This window comes from Neopsephotus bourkii, unplaced genomic scaffold (genome assembly GCF_033783945.1).
Source record: "Neopsephotus bourkii isolate Nb327-2 ecotype Australia unplaced genomic scaffold, CSIRO-AGI_Nbou_v1 NB_940, whole genome shotgun sequence".
In the NCBI taxonomy this organism is placed as follows: domain Eukaryota; kingdom Metazoa; phylum Chordata; class Aves; order Psittaciformes; family Psittacidae; genus Neopsephotus; species Neopsephotus bourkii.
The window spans coordinates 935,412-960,899 of record NW_026901434.1 but is presented as its reverse complement, the minus strand read 5'-3'; the positions used below and the strand labels follow the sequence as shown (position 1 = coordinate 960,899).

At 38.2% G+C, this 25,488-nt stretch overlaps 1 protein-coding gene and 1 non-coding gene across 14 annotated transcripts in view; one reads left to right on the top strand and one right to left on the bottom strand.

The window, feature by feature from the left end:
* Nucleotides 1-25,488, bottom strand: part of RBFOX1 (RNA binding fox-1 homolog 1) — a 1,299,775-nt gene that overhangs the window by 1,145,716 nt on the left and 128,571 nt on the right. The gene's annotated exons all lie outside the window — the stretch shown is intronic.
* On the top strand, nt 3,999-4,071 carry TRNAK-CUU (transfer RNA lysine (anticodon CUU)). Its single transcript has one exon. It is a non-coding gene; the product is annotated as a tRNA-Lys (tRNA).

Here is a 25,488-nt window from a genome sequence, read left to right as displayed (position 1 = left end):
ACCCTCTTTTAAAATGAATCAACTATAATATTTTGATTTCAGTGATATGATTTTACATAATTCAGATCAAAACCACCACAAAACAGGAATTCCCCGAACTCCTTACATACCGTAGTTCTAAATTTTCATTGCTTTTTAGTATTCTGCTATAAGAATGGTTCAGCCATCATTAGTATGTGCTCTGTATATCCAAAGTGCTTTCCTGGTATTAGCAATGCAGTCTTGTTACAAAGTAATCTGAATGAGTCAATACAAACCAGCAGCTTGAAACAGCAGTGATTCAAGGCCTGAGGAGGGCAAACTCTTTACCTCCGTTACCTTTCTTGATTTATTGGAACACAAATGTGAGATAAACAGGACCCACACTTCATTAAAAGTGGCAAGGTAGTTTTCTAGGATCAGAGGGTACATACAAAACACAAGCTCCAGGGGCTTTTGAAACAGAAGGTCTTAATGAGAGGAAAGAGGGTCTCAGCTGAAAGTTAACTACATGTGCAATGTGCACCACTAATGTTGGTGGCCCTTGGGCTCATTGCTAAACCTTCAAAGTTCTGTATAAATACAGAATAGTTAAGTGTCCTAAAAAGCTCTTTAAAAATACAGCCATGACCCACACACAGTCCTTCTGTATTAAGAAAGAGCACTGTCACATTCAGGAAAGTTCTTGCACTAGCAATGTTTGTTTGGGGAAAAAGAAAATTAAATTAAAATTCCTCCTTGTTACATTTATGTGATTTCTTAATCTTAAGTCAGAATGATTGGCTTTACTGATGGAACCTAACAAGAAGTTAACCAACATAAAAGAATAAGTGCTCTGTGAAATCATCAGGTGCAAGTTCTTACACATCAAGAGACAAAAGTTTTCACCCTCCATTCCCATTGAGCCTACCTTGAACTAGTATTCCCAAACAAAAGGCAAGCAAAATACTGCTGAAAGAAAAATCAATCTTCTACCACTTCTCTAGTGTCCAAGTCCACAGGCTTGGACAAGACTAAGAGGACTACGAAGTGAAAGTAAGGGACAGAGTAAAAGTAGATGAATGAAACATGCACAAGCCTCCCTCCCTGTCCTTATTAGTTCTGCAGCCATTTTTCAAAATGCTGTTGACACCATAATAGTCTCCAGAGAGAACATGTTAACTAAAAAGATAGCAGCTTCATTTATCAACAGTGGTACAGCAGATTTGCCTGAAGAAATTATGCCAACCTGCTAATACAGCTCATCAGAAATTGGTAAAAAACCAATTCATGCTACAAAAAGTCAAGGTTAAACTGCAAGATTTTATTATAATTACAAGGGATTTCAGATTTGTTCATTCTAGAAATTATTTTCTACAAGGAGCACATTTCCAAACATGGGGTTAAACAGACCAAAAAAATTCTCAAACATCATGGATAGTAAGCATTTTTCTTGGAGACACCTGAGCTCCCCTGTCCAATCCTGAAAAAATAAAGGAAGCTTAAAAGGTTTTGCCCACAAAGATTGCATGATGCTCTGTTGATGGAAGTGCTCTGTTACAGCGGAAGTGGGAAAAGATGTTAAGATACTGTGTTTCTGTACAGAGAACTTGAACTTCAGTTAACGCAGTACAGTTCCTCAGATAATTCAGTGTCATGGTTTAACCCCAGCTGGCAGCTAAGTACCACAGAGCTGCTCACATAGCATGATTTATTAAAAAAAGAAAGTCCTCAGAATTCTGTATTAGAAAACAAATTGGATGAAAGGGCAGAATGCAAGAACAGGGCCTCTGTAATTACACTTCGTTTATACTATCCACTTTCAGTTATGTTATTGACAATGGGAGGAAGGTAAAACAAATCTGTGTGGTTTGACAGTGCATATAAAATCTAGGCCTATGCAAACACAGTTAAACATTTTCTTGCTTTTGTTTCAGTTACATTGAATTTGGGTTGTACACAAAGGTAAGTTTTCTGAAGCTGTATCACCCAGACCAAGAAGTCTTTGATAACCCTGTGTCTACGGCAGAGCCTTCTGTGTCTACATCTCAGCTTCGAAAAGGAAACAAAGGAATTTAAATACATTCACAAGCATCTTACAAGCTGTAATGCACAGATAATAGAAATTGCAGAAAATACCAATACTGTATTCTGATTAGCAAGCAGAACTCACTCCATTGCTTGGAGTTCTAGAGTTCCTGCTAGAAGAGCAAATACATATGCATTAACATGTTGCAGGGGTAAATCTAGAACCCTAAGACCAGCATATTAAAAGCAGCAGCATAAGGGCTCTCACTCAGATTCTGCTGTTAGTTTGGGCTCAAGGGCCTTTTCCTATGAAAAATCAGATGTGATTTAAAACTTACTTTCAAAGGGGGAGATGGGGGGTGGGAGGGAGATACAAGCATGGAAAGCTGTGTTATATTGCTTAATGCACTAAGCTGTACCTTATTCATTGGTTTCATTTTCTTAAAAAAGAGCTTCCTAATACAGTCCTTCAAGAAAAAGAGAAATGTTCAGAAAGGCAGAACCCTGAATAGGAAAAAAAAAAAGTCACAAGCACACCTCAGCAAAGACCATGAACCTAAAGCAAGCTGGATGTATCTTAGGCCCTTGCTAAGTCTTTAAAGCAATAAAATGTTGGTATAACAGCCTTTTAATTGATACAAAAGTACTATTCATGTATAGGAACATTAGTGAAAAGAAATGCAGTTTGTCTGTGTATTCATGCTTTAGTGAACAGAATACTGAGGTAAACTCAACTGAGACTAGAGTCATTTAATTGTTGTGTTATTAAGAATCCTGTTGCTTTTTATAATCCTCTGTCACGACCTGAAGGGTTACCTATTCACAGACGTATAGAGATCACAACCATGGGTTTTCAGGATTTCAAAACACACAGAAACATGGAGGCTTTGTCCTCCAAATTCCTCTGTTACCAAAAACACCACAAAAATCACCAACCACAGCTACATTTTGCAGTTACCAATCAGTTCAGTGTGATCCATGACAGTTCCTTGAAGGGCTTTAATCAAAACTTTGAAAAGGCCCATAAAGTTTTAATGCAATATTTTCATTAAAAGAAAATAACAAAAACAAACAAGAAAAAAAACCCCAGCTGGATACATTAGCACACAGTACAGTTGCATAACTGCAGTAAATTCCTTTTGTTAGTTACATTTTTCTCATGGCATATAAAACCTGTCTTATTTGTGTAGAGTATTAAAAGGCTATTGGCTACATCTTAGCATAGAGGATATACAAAAACGCCTGTCTTCTGCTTAAGCTTTTAATCACAAAATACTGAAGGTATGTATGTGACAGGGGTTCTGTCCTAGTTCTTTCAAATGAATAAATGTGCTCTTAACTGAGAAAAAGAGATATGTCAGTTCAGGGCCAAAGGAATTCACAAAGACATATTTATTACTCAAGAGAAAAGATAAAGAGACTCTTAAAATTAGCATTAATAGCAAGCACACAGTGTAATCTCAGAATGTTTTGAAAGCATTAGGGACATAACACCTGAAGAATACAAACACATCTTACATAAATACTTCATATGAATTAGCATCTGATGGTGGTGTTACTCACTGAAATCACACACACAGATATAGGTGAACAAAAATGTGGTTTCTGCTCTTCGTAATATATTTAAATATGTACTCCCAATGATTATGAGAGCCTTAAAGCAGACATAAGAGTGAATTTTCACCCTCTCCAGTACAATATTATCAATACTGCTGGACCGATCTTTTGCCAATGACCTTGGACTGTAACAGATGAAGTCTTACAGCTCTGCAAACAGCATATAAAGCAGTTCCCATGAAAAGAATGTAAGAGAGGCACCATTAGAAATTTCCCATGCCTACGGATATTGTGTGATTTAAGTGCTATGTTACCGCACTATGAATGGTTGTGTCACCTGTCCCTGGGTGAAGATTCACAGGGCAATCTCCCAAAGGTAAAATATATCGCCAAACCGCAGTTGCCCCAGTCCCATTGCAGTTCTTTTAAGACTGGCATCAGAGGAAGAAGACTGAGCCCTGCTAGCTCAGTCGGTAGAGCATGGGACTCTTAATCCCAGGGTCGTGGGTTTGAGCCCCACATTGGGCGCCAAAAAGAACTGTTGTGGTTTAACCCCAGCCAGACAGCTTTTCACTCACTCCTCCCATTCCTGGAGGGATGGAAAGGAGAATCAGAAAGAATGCAACTCCCACAGGTTGACATAAGAACAGTTTAGTAACTGAGGTATAACACAAATCACTACTGCTGCCACCAATAATAGTAATGATAAAGGAAATAACAAGGGAAGAGAATACAACACCTCAGCACCAGCCAACTGATAACTCACCCCCCAGCCCAACCAAGCACCAACCGATACCTCCTCCAACCCTGCAGTCCACTTAGCCCTTCCGGGTAACTCTCCATTACCTCCTGGGAATGACGTGGTGTGGTATGGAATACGTCTTTGGTCAGTTTGGGTCAGGTGTCCTGTCTCTGCTTCCTCTCAGGTTCCCTCCTCCCTGGCAGAGCATGAGGCTCACAAAGTCCTTGGCCAAACCAAAACATCATTGTTTTCAGCTCTGTTCCCAGCTGAAAGTCAAAACACAGCACTGCACCAGCTACCAAGAAAGAGAAAAATGACTGCTACTGCTGAACCCAGGACAAGAACTAAAACTTTGCAGGCTGGATTCAATGACAGCTTCTCCTATCAGGACACATTACTGTGGGCAGTTCTGGTTTTCTATCTCATTTCTCCGGTGTGCAAGTGTCTTTTTTGAAAATCCTTTGTTAAATCATATTTGTTTCACTAGTTGTTTTTTAAACTACTTATTTTGGTTTTAGATCTATTGCCTAACAGTAGGCAGTGAATTTTCCAGCAATATTAGGTCTATGATTCCATTTAGCAAAAACTGTTTCAAAACTGGTATTCTAAGCTTTCCTGGAGATATTGTAAAAGAACATTCATTGCTGCTGTTAGAGTTTTTATGGATCAGATTCCAGTCTCTTTTAAGCTTTAGATCCTTGCAGTCATTCCAGTGACTCACATTTTGTTGTTACACTCATGAAGTGTTTTATTAATGGAGACTGAATAACAAACACCCACACTCTGGCACAATCCATTTCAGGCCTCACAGTTTTACTTTTCTCTTTACTTGGACTTTTGCACATTCATTTATCATATTTCAGATGCTTTACGCCTTGATCACACCATTATCAAAATGTTTAATCTTACCCACAGTTTATTCTGACAATGTTTGGCATTAGTAACAACTATAACTCACTATCAACTTTAAACTGGCAAACTTACTCATGTGAGATCTTTCAGGGGCTTTTAAATAATCAAAAATCACGTGGCATAAAACACATACTGAGCCACATTCTAGAATTTGGAATTATTCTACCATGACTTTTTGTATACAAATGTAGACAAATAAGAATCATCAGGTTTCTTCCAATGCTACATACAAATTTAAAATAAAACAGTAGCAACTTAGAAAACGTCTATATTCCCCAAGCAGGCAGAAGCCCCATTCAACTGAATGATTGAAAGACAGAATTAAGCCAAGATGATGATCAGATTCAAAACATACTCAGAGAAAATATTAGGAAAAATGTTTATTACAAGTTATTAAAGGCAAAAACAGAGACCTCCTTAACAAGCCATTATATCCAATCATAAGTTGAAGGCATTTAGGAACATATTAAAGATTAACACATATCTGCTTGTTCTTATAGGTTCACAATACCTGTTACTGGCCATACTAGAATAAAATATCATGCATGATAGTCTCACCAAGTATGTCATCCTCTTAACAAGACTTTCTGTCTTACTTAGGCAGGAAATTACTGGTAGTTTTCTTAGGATGTAAATTGGAAAACACTGATGAACAGCATGCAGAATTCACAATTCCTTCAATTACTCTCATGAACCCTTCCTTTCTTAAGAATGTCAATACTAGTAACAAGATTGCTTTGAGGAGCTTATTTCTTTCTGCCTTCTTTTTAATACTATTTTGCATTAAGTGGATGTTTAGCTATTTCCTCAGAAGCTAATCCTATCTCTCACTATACACCCTGCCTTAGCCCCCGTGGAACTACATGAACAAAGGAAGAGAGGATCAATAGTTTTAAAAGAAATCAAAAAGCATCCTCCCTTACAAATAATGAAATTAACAGTCTATTTCCAGCCATTTGGTTTTTAATCTAAATACATTCAGACTGCCAGAATCTCCAAATATGGTAATTGCAGATTAAATTGGTTTAAATTTTGCACATAATTTGTACTTGTCAAACTCTTTTACATGCAAACCCATATTATATATGTCTATTCAAACAGGTACACCACAAATCCTTATTCTGTGTCTGACAGATTACTGCTAAAATCGCTGTTATGAAATGCTTTGATCTTTCTCAGATGGACTGTTCACATGCTTCAAGTTAAGAATATCTTTAAGTACTCCGTGTTATGAGTACATTTATGAAATCCCTTCTTCAATTCTCTCACTTCTTGTAAAAGGTCACTCATTTTGAGAAATATAGTATAAGAACATTCTGTTTCCTGTTGGGCAAATAAGATGGCAGTTATGAACAGTTTCATAGAGAGGTGTCTGACATGTTCTGGACTTTGTTGACTTGAACTCTTAGATGTCAAAATTGTATCCTATAAAAACTTGCTGACATTTGACACTGGTAAAGACGTGGACATTGTCCTCATGCACCCATGCTAATATAGCCTAGAGGACAGTGTTTGCTGCATGCTATCAGGTAACCCACTATGAAGATTTCTGGAACAAAATGAAACCCCATGATTTCTCCAGAATGCAGTAAGACAGCATTCTCCAAGCCAGATTTGGCTTTCTTTGGGGAAAACATATGTCTACTACCAACAAAAGAAATGTATTGTTCAACACAGTGTACAACTTAAATAGTAGGTACCTATTCAATCTCTGTCAAAGTCGTGCTTTCCCAGCAAAAGAAAAATACCTGTCCTAACAATAAGCCACATTTTCTATACCTAATATTTATAAGGAGCAACTGGATTAGAAAAGTCTAATAATTTTTCTTCCAATAAGGAAGAGAAAATATGAAAATACAAATTTAAATTAATCTATTAAAGAAAAAATATTTAAATATTCTGCATTCAGAATAGTTTCTACCATTATACGTATTCCCTTCCAGGAAAGAGTAAAACTGTTGAAACACTACTCCATCAAATTCACCAAGAAACACATTTTATGCTTACCAGACAGACTAGATGATTTGAGAGGCAGCAGTGGCCTCTTCAAAGCAGAGCCAGAGTCAAGTATAGGAAGCAAAAAAAATGGAGTACCAGTGCCCCACATTTAATATAGCAGAAGATGAATTCAGCACAAATAATTTTTTCCAGAAAAACTCATCCTGAGTAATATGATGAGGGTTGAATTTCATCTCTGAAGTACAGTCTTTGAATCCTCAAAAAGATGAGAAAACATTTCTGTAGATTGCGAACTACAATTTTCTACAAATTGTCACTAGATGGCATCTTGTCATCATACTTACATCTCAGAGTTCATCACCACTGTCACTCCTCTGTGACAGAAAATACTGAACACAAAGTGTCCTGATGAGGTTTCAGTTTACTGTAATGCATAAAATCCTGGTTTTACCACTGTGCAGTGCACACCGTCCTACTGGAAGTCTCCTCAAAAATGGCAGAAAATCAATATCCACACATTGGTTCTTATACCCATAACAATGCATACATAAAAGCAATAGCAAAACTATTAAGGGGAGTTAAAAGAAGCCACTGGGGGGTAGGCTGTTTGTGGTTGGGTTTTTGGTTGTTTTTTTTTTTTTTTTTAATGATTTATTTATACTGCTTACCCATCAGAATTCTCAAAAGTTTTTATTGCTGCCTTTCAGAAGCATGCTTGCTGGCGGGCTTTGAATTTTTTAGTTCTGGGGCTTGGTACTTTACAAACATTGTTAAAATTAACAGAATGCAAATGCAAACCAAAGAAAATACTAACCCTGCTATAAATGTATCTAATATTAAAGACTCATTAATTTATTTGCCTCCAAGAAAACAATAAAACCATCGAAGAGAACAGTATGTTATTGTCATAACACTGCTAAATGTAATTTGATTGATGGGCAGCTGTACAAAAGTTAAAATCTTGGTTGTGCAAATCAATCATTTTATTCTTTTGTTTTCCAGTAGCACATTTTTGCAGCTACTAACTGAAAACCAAGGAAAAGGAAAAGATTCAAAGGAAAAGCTGAGCAAAATTATCACGTTCCCTTTAGTTTCATTCCAGTTATATAAAGCAGAGATCTACAAAACTGCTGTATGAAATGTATATTTATACCCTATTTATTACAGTCTCTTGCATTCCATCTATGGGAACACACTCCACCCCACAATTTAGTACTGCTAACAGTGAAAACCATCAACTTCCATACAGCTTTTTTACAACTTTCATGCAGACACAGCTTTTTCCTGCTGTTTCTTAATCTGTTTGCTTATTCTTAGATTGCAAGAAGTATGCTCACAAGCTCCTTCCTATAAATCTGTTAGAATTGCCAAAAATTGAATAGTACTAACAAAAGCAAAGGCATTTGGTTATCTCCTTTGCATATGCTGCTGTTCCTTTTAAAAGGAGAACCCTGTTTCAGTTCATTTAACCCATGGGGTACATTCCCTAATATTCCAAGTAGAAGAGGTGTGCAGCCAAATGTGTTTGAGCATCTTCAGACATCAGTTTGGTTTATCCTTCATGAGTAACATAAAGACCTAATATAGACACATGTTACCTGCATTTCAGCAGCAATCTAGATTCACCTGCTGGTTGGCATTTGCAACTGGAAATTCCCAGCAACTAGAAACTGGTTATTCTTATCTTATTTAGAGACTGACTTTTAATTCGTTGGTTAAAGAACAGAATTTCTGATAGTGAAAGGAAGGAAGGCTGCTAAGAGAACAACGCACTGCTGCTCTACTGCCAACGAAGCAAGACAATACCAAACTTTATTTTAAACAAGGAACTCAAATGGTCAAAATCTGTCAAATTATCCTAGTGATCTGCTTTTCTAAGAATAATAAACAGATACAAAATTTGTAGACATCCACACCATTACCACTCTAGGCAAGGCAGAACTCTGATAACAAACATTCAGCAACCTATGCACCTAATTCAACAGGCAAGTCATAACCTGATGGAAGAGGAAAAGGGTATCAACATATTACAGGAGTTTGAACGCAAAAGTAACTGGTTTATCCTCATTTCAGTTATCATTAAATAACATCTACAATTTGCAGGTTTTCTCTATACAGCCTACACTAGTATCACTGTCTTATCGTCTAAATGATGCCAGAGTATTTAGAAAGAGACTATTTCCAGTTAACGTAGACTGCAGCCTCTAGCCACTAGGAAAGCTCATCTGATGTGATTAAATAAACCCCACAGCCACATACAATAATAATGAGCAACAACACTGTAAACATATAAAGACATAACATATAAAAGTTAAAGTTCTACAACTGCTTCTAACTTCCTGTCTGCTGTGAATTAACAAAGCAACAGATTTCATGTGCCTCAATCCTCCAAAGTAGTCAGATGTTGTGATGTAAAATCTGACAAAATCTTCCCTTCTTAGGCAACGCAGATAAAATTTTTATCTCATTCTGAATTTAATTCACAGGCATTGAAACCCATAAGCTCTCAGATTCACATGAGACAACTGTAAGGAATTCTCCTGTATTTCACAACACTTCTATGGCTTAGGTTCAGAACTAAAAAAACCACAATACACCTATAAAGATTTTCCACCAGATTTTTATTCTCACAAGTGAGAACCATTCTACAATATCACTTGCGACACCTGCACAACATGCTTTCCCTTCTCCCATGAGCAGAAGACTCTCCCCTCCTGCCCAACATGTTATCTGAATGCTCTGTGGTGATCTGTAGGGAAGAGCTGGGTTTTTAGTTTCAATTCTGTTCTTTTCCTTGGTACTGACCATTTGTTCTTTTTCTTTTTTTTTTTCTTTTTTAGAATGCTTGTTCTAAGATACATTCCATTCAATAGAAATCTAAAATTTAAAGAAAGATACTTTTTTTGCAAGCCATTATCTCCATCTATAGATCTATCTCCTGAAGCAGCGAGATAAGTTACCTTCAGGTAGTTAGCATATGTCTATTCTAGATCAAAGACAAATCTTGCAGCAATTTTATTTCTCAGAGAAAAAAATCATTCTTATCCCTGCTGAATTACCTGGAAGACTCCCATTTTATTCCCAGTACCTTTTCTCAACATCTCTTGATTAAAAACATTACACAATGTTTGTTATCTAATATCAGTGTATATAGGGAAGAGTTTGAGAAATGGAGACTAGGGAAAATGTCAAACCTTAAATAAGCACAAATGCAATTTTAAGGTAGCCTACAAGAAGAGTATGAAACTGCAGACAGAGTACAACACCTAGAGGAAGCCATAAGAAAAATGGACGAAACTGGCAGAATCCTGGCCCAAATTCAGGCCTCGAGATTCTGGCAGTTAGCAATTGAGAAGCTTCCTGAAGCTTCCCTATAGTAATTTCTTCAGTCAGTTTTTCATATCTCCACAGGTATAACTGATTGCCTGATGAGGTTTAGGAACAAAAGAAAGGTTTTAAAACTCACAATCACTCAGCCTAATGAAAACATCTTGAATTATTTAATAAACAATCTATTAAGCAGCTATACCTATCAAGAAACACCAAGTTTGACAGATCTGGTTCACCACTAAGTTACCACTGTAGTTTTATATCACTGTAACTGCAGCCATTTCAGTAAAGTCTCAATCATGTAACAGAACTAAATTCGAGTTTCAGTTGCATTAGACTTTCACACCGGATCTGTCACTAAGAGCAAGAATAGCAGCCAGCAATTATTTAAAAAAATACCTGGAAATAAGCCTTTCAGGCTCTGAAACTGGGGCATGATTCAATAATTCATTCTCAGATCCATTTGAATTCTCATCTGTCAACTCTCCTTTTATTACCAGATTGTTCTATAAGCAATGATCTGGCAACACATTTGAAAAATCCATGTATTCCTCTCATCCATCATAACAAACAGTTTTCCAGGCAACAACAGAGACAGTGTAATTTCAAGAGAAATATCTCCACTCTTAACTCATTACTTTTATGCCATGGTTGTGTGGCATCAGAAATAGCATGAAAAACATAAAACTCTTTTCTGTTTCCATCACAACCCTCTTCAGTATATTAAAATACAGTGGCAAACTTGCCTTTAAAACCCTTCCTCTTGACCCTCAAATAAGCAAGAAAAGCAATAATTAAATGCCTGAGTTACCGAGGTTCAAGGAGGACAACTGAAAACCTGCTTTTAAGGTAGTACTTTGAAGTTCAAGGACACTTTCTTACAGGCAACAGCAACCAGAGGTCATAAAGTAAATAAGTAAGTAAATAGATCAGAACTTCCAGGTTAAGTTTGGCCAACAAATTCTGTGAAGCCCTCATCCCACCCCCCTCTTTTTATAGGAAGAGAAAGCTTTTCAGTATGACAGATATTTGTAAGAACATGTTCTGCACTTGTAACAGACCATTTTCTGTTCTAGAAAATACACTGAGCCAAAAAACCATATTCTTCAAAACATTCATTTTTAACTGATACAAGCCTGATTTCAATGCAAATATATGAAGCACAAAACCAAGTTTCTAAAAATAAACCTTTATCTCTGACAACATTATTTTACAAGTTAACTTTTGACAAACCAACAGAAAGACGCTTCTCAGTAGCCAGCTGTTCTAAACAGGAAGGGGGTATCAGTGTCACTGCAGAAAGAATCATTGAAAGTCAAGTATTCTTAGTACATACTAAGGATTACAAAAAGTATGTATTAAGCATTACAAAAAATAATACTTAGAGTATTCTTAGTACATACGAAGTATTCTTCAAAAACTTAGTATGCGGAGTAAAAAAGGATTCTATCAGATAGCCATACCAGTCAAATAATCTTTTGTATATATTTTGATCTTTCAGGATATTTTCATATTTACAGTAATGGGAATAAGCAGTTTCAACAAGCAGTGACTTCCAACTGAAACACAGTGTTCATGTGGAAGAAGTCCAACAACCTTCTTCTTTCAAGGAACTTTTACCGTTTAAAGTTCGTGTTTAAAACAGCATTAATCATGCCTGCAAACAGGAAAAAATGTTTGCCAAGCACTAGACATATTGCTTATTTCTGTATTCCAACATAAACCCACATTCCTACAACCTCAAGTCTGAGATAATGCAATTTAGATAATCAGAGGGAAAAAAAAACCCCACAAACCCCAAATGTGCACAGAGTGACTCAATGCCAATTACTGGCATTGCCCAACAAGAAGCACTTGAAAAGGTCCTGCGTAGGATATTAAGGTTTAAGAGACAAAAAAAAAGATTCAAGGGACTTGACTGCAATGAATGATTAATTCTTTGTGACATCAGAGTTGAATACCATCAGCATCTTTGTAAATCAGGCCTACAGCATCTTAGTATAAACTTATTTCATGGTACACTTCTTTCCTGCCAAGTGATAAAGTTACATAGAAAATTAAGAAGGATAGGTGCAGTACAGAGACAGGCTAGATTATTTCTATCCTTTAAAACCAGTATAAGGTAGTTCATTGGTACCTCTTCCTGCTCAGTTTTCAAGCAAATTGTGGCATCACTCTTGTGAACACTTTAACACTGAGCTCGTCCTAACTTACATGGGCTTTTTTTGTTTACCCTCAGCTAGGGATATCATTACACCATGAAACTGCAGCAAGGCTTGCAGCAGTTGCACCCTGCCTTACAGTTCACTTGGGCACTCTCCTCTGCATAGGCAGCGAGAAAACCTGAAGCCCAGTCTGTATGTTGATATGGTACAGTGAGTAACACACACTACATTCACTGGGCTATTAATGAACTTACACTGCAATGACTGCAATCAGTTTGGTTAAGACAGATCTTTGCTGTACTATATGTTCAAGTATTAAAGAGCATTTAAGCAAATTCAAGCATAGTCACTTCAAAAGCAGTAAGGTGCCACAAGTAAAAACGGGTTTCAGTGATTTACGACTGAAACTATTTAAAAGCAAATCTAAGCTCAGCTACAGAATCTATTCAGCACAATGCTTCTACTTACTGGACCTTGAGGATTGCTCTTGGCACTGGGAACCAGAGTCATAACATCAGATTTATAATCCTGAGGAAAAAAAAAAGGGGGGGAGGGGAGTGGAATAAAACCAAACAGATTAAACAGAATAGACTGCACTTTATATAAAAGGAATAAAGATCAACATGGAGCACAAGTATAATTAGGATCAAAGGAACCATTAGTAAGACATTTGATTACAGAGACTTCCATTGCCATTCATCTTTTGCACTGTACCCTCTTTACTAAGTTAAACACTTTTTGGGGCTTACTATAATGATCCCCAAGAAGACCAGTGTTCTTTTACCTTTTCTTTTAGACAAGTGTGTGTGGAAAGGACAGGATGATGATAGAGCTACCACCTTTCAGAGGTTCAGTCAAGAAGTGCAGTGTGCTTCCTGAACTAGGCCTGCACAGCCTCGCCATGGAAGTTTGGATGGCAGTTTCTCAGCCACCTAAAATTCTCTTGGCATCTGACAAAAAATGACGTTGTTCCATCAGAAGAGCCCTGGTTTGTCTGCCCACTTGGCCACAGCCATATAATGTTGCAAACCACTACAGCATATGCCATGTAAAATTCCTAGTTTTCTACCCCTTGTGAAGTGTCTCCTACAACCCCAACTGGCATTCCATAAATGTGGACACAGAACATAGCTCAGGCACATCTTCTGAGGGCTTGCAGTTACAGCTGAGGAGACCAGACTGCAGGGACAGGGGGAAAGACTATTACTCTTGTACAGACTGTGTGAGAGTAAGACAAGCTGACTACACTGGTGTTACTACAATACAAAAATAAAGGCTTAGAGAGGTTTTTAATAGGCGATGGAAGTGCCACAGTATCTACAGACAAAAGGAATACAAGTGCAAGACTCAAGTCAATAATTTGAGCTATTTTTTTAAAAGGCTAGAAAGTAGTTGGCATGTTCAATTTGTGTGTCTTCCCTAATGAATGCAGCCATTACATTCACATTTCTATGTTGAAAAGGTCTCCCAGGACCAGGCTCCTGTTGTCTTGCCTTTCCTGTCAATAAGACCAGATTTGCATGAAGTGAAGCTGCACTTCCTCCTAATGTCTAGGAATTAGTCTGATAAGCTGAAATTGAGGCATGGCTGACAAGGACAGTAGAACAACTGCTATGAACTTTTTATAATTATTATTATTATTTTCTAGTATGCCTCCAAATACTAAGCTTACAGATCCTTTATTTATAGGAGATGTGCTATGATCCAGTAGACAGAACATATTTCAGGGAGTTGCTAGTAATACGCTGGTACTTCACTGCATGACCTTTCTGCATTTCATTCTTCTGCATCCCAGTTTCTCCATTAATACATGGAGATCTATACCACTTTACCACCTAAAAAGAACCTTAATGTTTGTATAGTGCCTCAAGAGACAGCTGTTACAGAAACACAGCAGCTTGAAACAGACTACATTTGCCACTGAGGCATAAAAAGAATTTATGGGCTACAAAACTTAACAGCTCTAGTAGTAAAAATATTCTCCTTTCTAACTTTTCCTCCATATATTCCAAGTCAAGTCAAGTCACAAAAGAATCTTCTTAAACAAGCAGTGTCCACTTAGTGTACTAGCTCCTGAAAGGTATAAATAGGAATATCAGTTGCTCTCTGTTAAACTTAGCTATTGTATATATCAACTTCTTCATAGGAAGTGCCAAAACACAGACTTTACATGACATCTATAGATGCCAGGCTGCCATCAAAATCAGAATGCAGACAAATTCTTACAGTTCAATTGCATCTGTTTCCCACAAAGGAAAGCGGTCACTTCTGGCTGCTGTAAGAATCATAGAATAGTTAGAGTTGAAAAGGACCTTAAGATCATCAAGTTCCAGCTCCCCTGCCATGGGCAGGGACACCTCGCTCTAAACCAGATCACCCAAGGCCTTGTCCAACCTGGCCTTGAACACTGCCAGGGATGGAGCATTCACAACCTCCCTGGGCAACCTATTCCAGTGCCTCACCACCCTAACAGGAAAGAATTTCCTCCTTATACCCAATCTAAACTTCCCCTGTTTAAGTTTTAACCCATTACCCCTTGTCCTATCACTACAGGCCCTAATGAAGAGTCACTCCCCTTATAGGCCCCCTTGAGATACTGGAAGGCTCCTATGAGGTCTCCACGCAGCCTTCTCTTCTCCAGGCTCAACAGCCCCAACTTTCTCAGCCTATCTTCATACAGGAGGTGCTCCAGTCCCCTGATCATCCTCGTGGCCCTCGTCTGGACTTGTTCCAACAGTTCCATGTCCTTTTTATGTTGAGGACACCAGAACTGCACACAATACTCCAGGTGAGGTCTCACAAGAGCAGAGTAAAGGGGCAGTATCATAAGCTTTCTGAGACAAAACCACCAACCAAATTATCTGTTCTGTTTTCTAGCCTCTACATAATTGAACAGCACTTCCACATCTGTACTCCCTGCTGCATAAACTGTGATAAACTCTGCATTTCCTACCTTTTCAGGTTTTCCTCACATTTCCTTATTCCACTCCCCTGCTTGCTTCTTTTCCTTCACCTCAGCTCCTCTATCTTACTGCTGCCACCCACGGTTGTGCCACTCTATACCCATTTTACTACTGCTTTATTATGCACCTTATTCAAACAGGGTATGTACACAGAGATACAGTAGAATGCCTGTTCAGCTATTTATATTCAATGCCCATTACCTTCCACTCTATTTTCTAATTCACATGCTCTTTCTTGTTACAGAGCTATCATGCACTAAGTTGCACAGCTGACCTTAGATCGTAGTTTCACAGTGCTTTTAAAGGGCACTGTACAGATCCAAACTCCACAAGCTAACCATTTTGCAGGGGTGTTGTTCTTGGTAAACTTGCTAGGAGAGGCAAGCTGGCAGTCACACAACAAGATGGCAGATTTTATTCTGCATAACTCTTTTCTAGAAAGCAATGCCCCAAGTTCCAAATACACAGGCCATTTTAAAGAGGTATTTTGCAAATACACTTTATTTCTGCCCCCTCCATGCCCCAGCTTGTTCCCAAGTACTGCACAGCTCTGAACCATTAAGAGATTAACAAACAGATTTGGACCCCTGTTGCATGGGGGACACCTACTTGGAAAGGTTGTGATGTGCTCCATGTTAACAATACGCTTACCCCCTGTCATAATCCAGGGCATATTGAGCCAGAAAGCTAAAGCAAAATCAGCAAAACTTCTCATGCAAAGGGGATTTTCAGAGGGACAGGAACTCCATCAGTAGCCCAAATGAATCTAAGTCTGTGAGCGAGAGCCTGAATGTCTGCCCTGGTAGTGCAAGCAGCTCGGCCTGGACAGGCATCTGTCAAACACCGATCTCCTGCTCTTGTGTCACAAAGATGGAAATAGTCATCCACTTACGTCAGCTGGAATAATACCATTCAAGTGCAGCTTTCTGAGAGGCAAAAGGGATTAATTCTTGACTCCCAGCCCAAGGATGGTCGTAATGATTTTCATGTAAGACATTTTACTATAAGCTATTTTTGTATTTAAAACAAACAAAATATTTTGTGGTGTTGAGTTCACACTCATTTTCAGGTAATATGTTATAATAATCTAATATGTTCATCTTATGCAAAGTGCGACTGACAAACCAATTAACTATGCACTTGTCTTGGAACCTACAGAAAATGAAACTGTGTCACTGCAGCACTTGTGGCAGCACAATAAACTTCCTCCCTCCTACAGAATTATACTTCATGCTCCTATCAGAACATGATAGGAATAGGTATAATATAGAGCTATACTTCATGTTACCTCATCTATGTAATTTCCTTTAGGTCTCTTGGTTCCATGAACATTTGTGTTTTGAGATGATTTCTCTTGCTACTCAAAAGATGGAATTACAACAACCATTTACAGGCTGTTATCAAGGTCTGCTCTGGTATAAAAGACAGCTGTGCTGTCTTTACATCAGGCTCCTAGAAGTTTCTACTAATTTCCTCTTCTGTTTGCCCTTACAGAAATCATGAAATAGATTTGAAACGCTCCTTAAATTTTCCATGGGGCACAGCCTTTTCCCCACCCCTCAAACTGAAAGTTTTGAGTAAATGTCAGCTCACAGACACTGCTATCCATTCTTCTGCCTTAAATGGGAAAAATAAATTTTGGCACCCTTTCCCCAGTGTTAAGTCTTAGGTACTCCCTGGGGATAGAAGGAATCAATGCAAGAAAGATCCATATTTTCTTTCTTGGAACACTACTACTTCCAGCAATTTATTTGACTGACTATGCCTTCTATTACCATGTAAATTGTTTCAGGCTGCAGGAAAAAAAAAAGTATTAATCTCCCCTCAGTAAGTCATAAAATAAAAAAATCAATTTCAAGGTCAATTTAGTCTAAATAACACCTGCTGCCCTTTTTGTAACATGCAGACTCCCCTGAAACACTAAGTTGCTGTCTATAAAGGCATCAATATGTGATGGTTCACATCAGTCAAGGCAACGTACGGTACAGTACAGCCAATTTTCAGTGAACCATCCAAGGCTTAAAAGAAGATTCAAAACAGGTCCCTTGTCACCAGACATTTTCAGCATAAGCATGAGGCTTTGGAACAGAAAACTAAAGCTGAGGAACTCATGTGTGTAAGAGGTTTGAGTCTGCATGAAGCTTGTACCTCCTAAGGATTGGGAGTATTGAGGGATTCTCAGCTCCGTGCAGAAAGTATTCAAATCCACAACAGCTGGGCCTCAGAGCAGGAACTTTAGTAAAGGGAAAATAAAAATAGTAACATAAGGAGAAAAGTGAAATGGAAAGACAAGGAACAGAAAGGAAATCGGGAGATGGTGGGGGTGTTTCCCCATAAACCAAGAATTCAGGAGAGAAAAGCAACTTGAAAATTTCTCTCCTGCTGGTAATGAAGACTTTTAAGTGAAAAAATACTTTCCTTTTGGTCAAAAATGGTCCCATTCCTTTGGGAATACTTAATATTAGGTTTTCATGGTAGCAGAAGACTGCATTTGATGAAGCCATATATCCTGTACATTCATGAACTGTTTTCTGGAAAGTTCCCTTTGAACTTTGTTAGCAGTCTGGACCAGACAAAAAAAAAACTAAAAAACCCCCATAGGACTGGAAGGACTAGTGAATGTGTTTCTCCCTGTTGCGGTATCTCTTTCCCACAAAGTTAATACAACTGGCTTTCCTTTCCCATGTACAATTCACAGCAGTGCTGGTGCCTCTCTAAACGTAAAGTACTCACGGAGTACTTCTGAGCTGCCAGGTAGTGAAGAAGGAAAGTTATCTGGAACCAAACTGGAGTTCAGAGAGAGGATTCTTTTACAAGCAGGCCAGACATTCCCAAGTCTTTGTGGCACTCATTAGGTTGGAAGTTGAGGAGCATGCCAAGCTGCCACATCTAATAAGAGATTTTTTGTTACAGCCTTTTTACTTCTTCCCCTTGGTTACCCAGCATAAGGCAACCCATACCTAAGCAGCAAAAGCTCCTGAATGAAGCAAATATTCAGAAATTGAGTAGTCTTCTAAGACTTCTCTAATGAAAATAAAGCAATGTCTTGAAGGCTTTTGAAGAGGACTGAAAACATAAGGCTGCGCAAGGCTGAGCAGACAGAAAATTGAAATCAGTTTATAGAAGAAGATGGTTTCACAGCAAGAGCCCTTTAAACCATGAACAGATTTTGGCTTCCCTAACAGAGACATAATTGAAATTCTTATCTAGAATAAGACATCTCCCAAAGGTTTTTGCCAGGCACACAAGAGTGACATTCCCATGCAGAGTGCTACCACAGCAGAACTGGCTGGCAGAAGTGTTGTGCGTGGCCTTTCTACATGTTCTTGCATAGGTGAATGTGGCAAGGGCATTCACTCACTATTCTACACAGCAGAAATACATTCCATTGTACACAGAGAGGAGTGAGCTGTGTCATTTAGAGCAGGGACTGAAAGTCCAACAATACCTCCCCTACTTCACAATCCATAATTAGCAAAGGAATGTGGTTCAATTTTATATATATAATCTTAAATATAAAACTGAATACATATAAAGCATCTGGAAGAACAGATTTCACTTAAAAGAATTAAAATATCATTTAATCAACTCTAATATTGGCATACATAGTATAACAATTCCCCTATGATATTATACACTGAAAATTATCTTTAAACACTAAGGAATATTTCCTTTTTCCAAAAGATTTGAATCAGTGAATCAAATCAAAGGTTAATTAGAAATAAATTTGAAAATATAAAATCTCAGAACAATGTGTTTACCGGATATTGGAAAAATTTTATTTATTAGAAAAAAGATTTTTCATTGTTGACAACCATGATTCTGAATCATATTTACTGTAAGCTGCTCCATGAAATCTTACTATCACAAGCCATCAAAGATAATGGTTGCGATTCAGGAGCTGCTAATATGCTCACTGACTCAATAAGTCAAGAAACAAATACAAGATTTACTAGAACTGAGAAACATATTAATGCTGTAGCACGTAAAATTATACAAATACCCATTTTACACTTGAACAGGTGCAATAGCATGAGATTCCACAGTAGGAAGAAGAAATAAAAGTCTGGAATGGCTATTCAGGAGCACAAAAGATTAGAAACATAAGGGAAGAATGACTTTTTTTACAATAGTATTCGTTGACGTTAAAGGAAATGGATGCAAACAGTAACATCAGATGCACAGCAGGAAGGAGTAGCATAAGAAATTAGAACTTTATTCCAATGGGAAATTATCTTTTCAACATGCCAAGCAGAAGCTTCAAAATGTTGAACAATGAAGCCCTGGAAGAATGATGGGAAGGTGCTTCCTGAAGATGAAAAATGTAACCAATGCAAGAAGAAATCTAGAATATTTCTAACTACATCTGCCCAACTGAATCATTAAACATCTCCCAGTCCTCAAGCAACCAGTGAAGTGGGCAAATTACTGCAGGATCTGCTGTGAAATCAAGTTGAAGAAAAAGACAAAACAAGTCAAGAGTTAAATAAATACTTTCAAAATGTAATCACAAAGAAAAGCACCAAGATGAGGATGTTTGACATCACTTTTTTATCTCCTGAGTAGAATTACATCAGGTTTACTGAGGCAGAAGCTTTCAGTAACCTATGAGGCTCTCAGCCACATTTATCTATGAGTGTTAAAAGACAATCAGGAACAGATCTACAGAGTAATGATAATCATCACCAAGGTCTTACAGCTCGAGGAGTTCATCCTCGCACTGTAATAACCAGTAAACATCCCCACATATCTCGTAAATCAGTACTGCCCTTGGGTACAGGCAATACTGATTGGTAGACCTCAAAATATAACATTTCAGCTGAGTTCAGATTAGAAAAAAAAAGTTTCTGGCTTTTCTGGAAGCTCAGAAAAACCCAGCTGGGTCAGCCTCACATGATGTCTCAAATAACTCCTGCTTTGCACCAACCAAAGCAGACCACAGGGAAATAGTAAATTCATTAACTCTCCAAAATTTTCTTTAACTTAAAGATGAAAGATCAGACACAGGAATGTATCCTGATTTATTTTCTACCACTCCACCCCCAACACAGAAAGATTTCTTATACTACACGATTTTCAATCAGTGTTTGTTTTCAGAGCTATTTCTCCAGAGTCGTCGACCAGCCTTATCACAGAAACAGAAAACACTACTAGTAGAAGATACTTTTTATGTGATTCTATGGCATGAGTTAGAATGGAGCTATGCACAAATCTGATTTAGTATCTACTCAGCATCATGATTTGTAAATGGCACGTTAACGTGCTAATAGCAATGAATTTCAACCACCTTTTATTCTCCTATTCCAAAATACTCAAGATGACTTGCTATATGCAAGTTTCTAGGGCTGAGACTTCAGAAAATAACCAAATAATCATCATTGTTGTGTTACTAGGAATAAATCTTTGAAGTTCACTCATTTAGAATTTAACTGGTATCTCCTATAGTTATTGTAAAATTAACTGGTAGCTACATGTTGTGTTTGTCCACAACAGACTTTTCCCAGTCTCTGATATGTTACATACAGGCCCATATATATTCATTGTTTCTGCCTGTACATACCTAGGCAGAAGTACTAAAACTGTGTGTGTTGAGCCAACATGATAAAAGTTTGTGCATATGGAATCCTGTTACTGTAACAGAGTCTTGACTTGGAAAGGAAATTTTTCACTGTTGTGGAAAACCTGAAGCTCACCCAGGCTAAAGTATGGCTGCACATACCCCTGCATTCAGTGGCCTTAGGAAACACAGCTGAGCACTCCCCAGCTCCCAGGTGAATACTATACAGCATCACCTAGCTTTCACAAACATTTTCCTTTTTCCTTCTTGCTAATAGCAGTAGTGTGCCATGGATCCTCCATCCATGACTTTTAAATCAGGACTGATAAAGATACATGTTCTAAATATTAATATTACACCTTGTGTTGTGATAGTTGAGATGTAGCCTTCTTTCTTCTCCTATCAGAACAGTATGCTGTATGCTGCCCACAACTTGGGTAGTTCCTCCTAAGGGCATTTTAACCCCACGTTTGCTTTATTCAGAACAAACTTTAAATGTATACACCAGCTGTTACTTGCTAATGCATTATAACTGTAATTGTTGCCTGAATGTGGTTTCAATGCACAGCTGCAATTACGAGCCACCTCCTGCTCTGAATACTTACTGGTTTAGCACAGATTTCCTGTAGGACTGAGAAAACTACAGTTACGTATTTCAGTTTTCATTATACTACTATTATTCACGTTGTTTTTCAGGAAGGTTGATGAGGCCTGAAATAACAGGAGATTTCTTCTTTTCATTGAAGAAGTACATATAAATGCAAACAAAAGTGAGGAATCGATTCCAAATCCTATGATAGCTCTCCAATAAATAAAAGTAAAATTAAGATTCAGTTGCATGCAGCTATTACAAGCTCATATAACTCCCTGGCAAGATAGCACTTATAGCTCTATGTTTATTTCTGTCAGCATAATATGAGGAATGCTCTATCAGTTGGAACTGGATTACAAAAAATAAGATTCAATTTAAGAATAAATGGCATGAGTCCTGAGGGCAATTTAAAATTTGTGTATTTAAGAAAAATAAATCCATGCGGCTTGCAAGAAATAATACTTTACGCAGTAAGTTTATGAAGGTATACAAGCTATGCAATTATGCAGATAGAGCTCACATGCTATACTACAAGTCAGTTTAAGAGAACCAGCAGTAAAAATGTAGTCACAGTAGAAAAGAAAGGCAATAAAAAACCTGATGCTCTGAGCAAGTACTGTAATACGCAGAGAATTGGATGCACAAAGAATAGAATCTAAGGCAAAAATCCTTGTATAACTTCCCCACAGCTGACTCCCTCCTTTCTGCCACTATATTAAGCCTGATTCCACAAGCATCACAGAATCTGGAGTAACAGAAGTCAAATGAGTTCTGCAAGAATTTTCAGTATCTCTGTAGTGATTTAAGATACTACAACTTAGAGGAAGAACACACAAATGAACTAGAAACTGAATGAGAACATCCCTTGGTACCATGCTGTGCTATACCTATTGCTGCCTCATAAAGACTTCTCAAGGACAGCTGTAGGAAAGTGAAACCCTTGCTAGCACAGAGGAATCTGTTGTAGTGACAGCTATGGCCTATAGCAACAGGTTGAATTTCATCACTATTTCAAGACCACAAATACATGCCAAGTTTGAATTTTCATATAAAAGCTTTTTCTTGCTAATGACCTGCTTAGAAGCATCCACCTTTTCTAAGCTATTTAACTGCCAATTAGTTACTGAAATGTATCAACATCAAGAAACTTTCAACTTCCAGAGAACAAAAAATTCAGATCAACAGAAACATGATAAGCCTAAATCAAAGATCCAGAAAAATGGAGAATCCTTCCATTGACTCAAGATCAAGGAGGAAAATGGCAACAGGATGGCTTACATAGACGCAAGCCTGGTTCAGAAGCATTGTCATTCGGCTTAACTTCTGTATGATTCCAGATTTTTAACAGTGAAACTGTTCAGAACTGATTTGATGATCTCTTTTATTCAAATGTGTTCCTTTCTGAGGCACCAGCCCTTGGCAGAGAGCAACACCATGACACATACACAGGTATTTCTAACTGGCAGTGACATTTTCTATTTGTTAGGAGTCTCCAGCATTTACTGCCACTGTTGAAAAACAATTCCTTAAACCACAGGTATAGACAGAGCACATACCTGTATTAATATGGAAATGAAAGAGCATATACATACAGAATGGTGGCTTGACTTCCATTTGGTCAGAGAGAAAAACCTTGAAGTAATACCAGAGCCAGCATCTTGTCTCTACACCTTCACTTCTCATGTTCCTGAGAGTGTTCTTAGCACAAATCAGGGCACATGAAAGTAGATAATAGTTTCCAATTACGGAACTCAGGCTGCCCTTTGCAAACTGAATGTGTCTATTTAAATAAGGGAAGAAATCCTGTATTTAGGCTTTCTGAAAGTAATCTGCATTCCTTGGGCTGCAGTAAAATCTTTATAATGATCGCTGTCTTCCTGTAGACTAGCTCATATCCACAAAAACCTCTAAGCAAAGGAGAGAGGGTAGGCGTACTTCATGAAATACAAATGCATTGAAACAACTCCCAAAACCCAGAGACATTAAGGCATAGGCCTTTCCATGAAGATGCAGGGGAAGCAGCGGCAGTCCTCAGGAAGAGGGCAAAACATGGAAACAGCGTGGGCCAAAGAGGCCACCCTTTGCCTGTGAGGCAGCCCTAGGCAGCTCACCACTAGCCCCTGTGCATGTGGCCCCGTGAACATTTAAAAGACACCTTCACCCCTTTGAAGATGAAACACTGAGTCATGTCCTAAAGAAGCCACTGAAATCAAACTTCTCCACAAGCTAAAATTTATTGCTATAAGTAACAAAAATCCTTTCATTTATTCATGATTAAACTTTCATCTCTCTTTTTGCTCCCTGAATATAGCTGGCCATCAAAGAGATTCGTGGCTGGTTTAGTTTCAAGGCATGAAGATCTGCAGTCAAAGCAGATGGCTGTTAGCCAGCTCAGCATCGTATGTGACAGGTGAGGATTTGCTTCTGAAACATAGATCAAATTCCAGAGAAAGAAGATCTGTAATACTTTAAAAACACTGACAGAATTTCCCTAAAAATAAGCTTCTAGGAGGATTAACAATTTCTGAGGAAAGCTTAAAGGACAGAATAAACGTGTAAAATGAAGAAACATTTAAAATAGTTCCCCTTGGAACCCAGCATTTATCTACATCTTTACTGAAAACTGTGGGGGGAGAGGTTTTACCACTTTCACCATAGTGATGGACCCAGCCCTGGTACCCCACTGTAACAGCCATGGTTTCTGGCTCAGAGTTATAATTTGGTCACTGGGTCTTCTTTCCCTCCTTTGCCAGAAGTAAATTGTGTCAAGACTCAGCTCTCCCCTCCACACCATTGTGTTAGCTGCCTGTAACCCACCTGTTGCCCTCAGTTTCTTTACAATTTATGATTTGCCAGAGGCTGCTTTGTTCCCTGTATGACTATCCTACGAAAGAAGGAGCTCATACAAGTGTGTAGAGGACATGGCACCTACCTATGTCAAGAAGGCACGTAGCAAGCCTTAAGTGCCCAGTCCACTGACTACTTATGGCTCACTTTAGTCAGGATTCAATGGTATAATGAGCAACACCTCACACACATAAAACTGGGTACCAAGAAAATGATGTGTAAAAGGTAGAGAAGGCATAGGAAAAGGAGAAAGCTCTACTAAGACACCTTTGTTTTATAAACTTCCACTGAAGGTCCTTCTACTGGGTGGCAAAGCAATTGCAGCTCTTTACAGATTTTGCTCTCTCATTTACAGTACAGGAGCCTAACTGAGCACACTGAACTCAGAAGGTTTATTTGTTCAGTTGTTAAACCACTTGCATTGTTTTCCACACATCTATTATCAGCTACCTTTTTGTCTTCCTCCAGTTATTTTGGTTTAGGTTCTTTGTGGGTTTTGGTGTTTTGGTTGTTTTGTTTTTTTCCTTTGTTTTATTTTGGTTTGGGTTGGGTTTTTGGGGGGGGTTGTGTTTGGAGGTTTTTTGGGGGGGGGGTTGGGGTTGGTGTTGTTTTTTAACAGAAGGAATGAAACTGAGCACAGTTGTCAAAATACAGACACAGCAAGGACTCCCACAGTGACATAATAATATTCTTGCTTTTGTTCTCTAGTCTTCCAATAAGAAAGACTTTCTTGTCCTTATAAGATACCACATGGCTTTCCAGTATATTTGTCTCACTTTGCTACCAAGCACCCAGCAGCAGACACTACAACCTGACACGCCAACCCCATACTGCTCACTGGCCTATTGTATTACAGATCACTCATTCCTGTTGCTCAA